The sequence below is a fragment of the Octopus bimaculoides genome, chromosome 19 (assembly GCF_001194135.2).
Source record: "Octopus bimaculoides isolate UCB-OBI-ISO-001 chromosome 19, ASM119413v2, whole genome shotgun sequence".
NCBI lineage: Eukaryota > Metazoa > Mollusca > Cephalopoda > Octopoda > Octopodidae > Octopus > Octopus bimaculoides.
The window spans coordinates 8,279,905-8,282,305 of NC_068999.1; the positions used below are offsets into that span (position 1 = coordinate 8,279,905).

General features: G+C 40.1%; 1 protein-coding gene across 1 annotated transcript in view; it reads left to right on the top strand.

Annotated features, from left to right (window-relative positions):
* Nucleotides 1–2,401, top strand: part of LOC128250146 (diphosphoinositol polyphosphate phosphohydrolase 2-like) — a 217,195-nt gene that overhangs the window by 116,270 nt on the left and 98,524 nt on the right. The gene's annotated exons all lie outside the window — the stretch shown is intronic.

Sequence of the window (2,401 nt, forward strand, 5' to 3'; positions counted from 1 at the left end):
ACACACACACACACACACACACACACGTAGAAATATATATATAGACACGCACACATATATATATTTTGATATGTGTGTGTGTATATATATATATATATATATATATATATATATATATATACATGCAGATAGACATATATATGTAGTGTAGATAGATATACATTTATTTATCTATATACATAGCCAGATACATGCTTTCACACAGGTATATACAGATAAATGGGTACACTCACATATATATATATATATGAATATATACATATACAGGTACATGCATATATAGATAGCTACGTAGATATTTATGTGGTGCAAAGGTTAAAATCAGCAATAATGTTATTTGTAAAGATATGAATTTTTAACATGAATTTTCTGTTTCAATACTAATCAACACTGTTTTTGTTGTTGTTGCTGTTTTTCTTCTTTAGCCCCCCTCCCCCCACACCCCAGGTCAGCTCTGATCAAACAGAATTATGAATCAAAGACATGAGCAACGACGGTCATCACCATCGTCATCGTCGTCGTCATAGTGTGATGCCCACTTTTCTGTGCTTGCATGGGTTAGACAGAATTTGCTGGGGTAGATTTTCTGTGATGGGATGCTCTTACTGTCACTTACTCTCATCTGTATGACTGTGATGCTCATTTACAGCCAACACAATATCAGGACAGGGTGAACACACATACATATACATACACACAAACAATAGGTTTCTTCCAGTCTCCATCTATCAAACCCACACACAAGGCCTTAGTCGGCTTGGGGCCATAATAAAAAAAAAAGACATTTACATTCTAAGTTCAAATCCTTCTACGTTTGACTTAACCATTCACCCTTTCCAGAGTGGATTTGAACAGCCTGAGTCCCCCACACAATATACTACCAGCACTCCGTCGTTTACAACGACGAGGGTACCAGTCGATTCAATCAACGGAACATCCTCTTCAAGAAATTAATGCACAAGTGGCCAAGCACTCCACAGACACATGTACCCTTAATGTAGCTCTCGGAGTGATTCAGTGTGACACAGAGGGTGACAAGGCTGGCCTTTCGAAATACCAGTGCTACTCATTTTTGCCAGCCGATTAGACTGGAGCAATGAGAAATAATGTGTCTTGCTTAAGGATACAACGCATCACCAGGAATTGAACTCACGGCCTTACGATTGTGAGCCGAATGCCGAACCACTAAGCCGCGCGACATCCCTGCACAAATCTATGGCTTTGTACCTCTGTTAGAAGTTGTTTGTTAGAAATAGCTATTGTGTGATAGAAATGGTAGCGCTAAACTGAAATACCTTGTATCTTTTAACCATATTTCTGCTTGATGTACACTGTCTTTGCTTCGGTGAATTTTGAAATCATCATTTAACACCCGCTTTCCAAGCTAGCATGGGTTGGACAATTTGACTGGGGACTGGCGAACCAGATGGCTACACCAGATTCCGATCTGATCTGGCAGAGTTTCTACAGCTGGATGCCCTTCCTAACACCAACCACTCCGAGAGTGTAGTGGGTGCTTTTTACATGTCACCGGCACGAGGGCCAGTCCGGTGGTACTGGCAACAGCCATGGTCAAATGGTGTCGTTTATGTCCTACTTGCACAGGAGTGCCACCAAAATAACGAAGAATTTAATAAGACAACTTTGACATGATTAAATTGGTGTTTGGAACACACATTAAGATGAAATTTTGGTGGAAGGTTTTAATTTAAATTATTTTAAAACAGAACTAAATGTGTGTGTGTGTGTGTAGATCTCCTTCCCTCTCTCTCTTGTGCTCTCTCTTTCTCTCTTTTGACCTCTCCCTTGCACTCTCTCTCTCTCTTACTCTCTCTTTTTTCCTCTCCTGCTCACTCCTCTCTATCTCTATCTCTCTCTCTCTCTCTCTCTCTCTCTCTCTCCCCTAGCACCCAGTACATTCTATAAAGTGGCTGGCATCAGGAAAGGGTATCCAGCCACAGAAACCATGCCAAAGCAGACAAGTAGAGTCTGGTGCAATCTTCTGACTTTGCATCTCTTGTCAAACCACCCAATCCGTACCAGCTTAGAAGGAAGATGTTCAATGATGATGACCACGATGATGATGATGATGATATTGATATATAACTTAAACATACACCCCCTCCCCCACATTTTTTAACACATCCCTTCCTTGCTACGTCATCACAGAGACGACATAGCATGAAACTTAGAGTGGTGACTGAAGTTTCATCTTTCATTAAACGTGTGTATAAGTATGTGTGTGTGTGTGTGTGTGTATGTAAGTATAAGCCCGTGTATGTGATAAGTGAGTGAATATGTATGTGAACAGAATTGTATACATTATTCATGATCTGCTGGTTTTGTACAATTGGCTTTTCTTTTTTAGACTGCTTCACCGTATGTTATCTTCTGCATATAT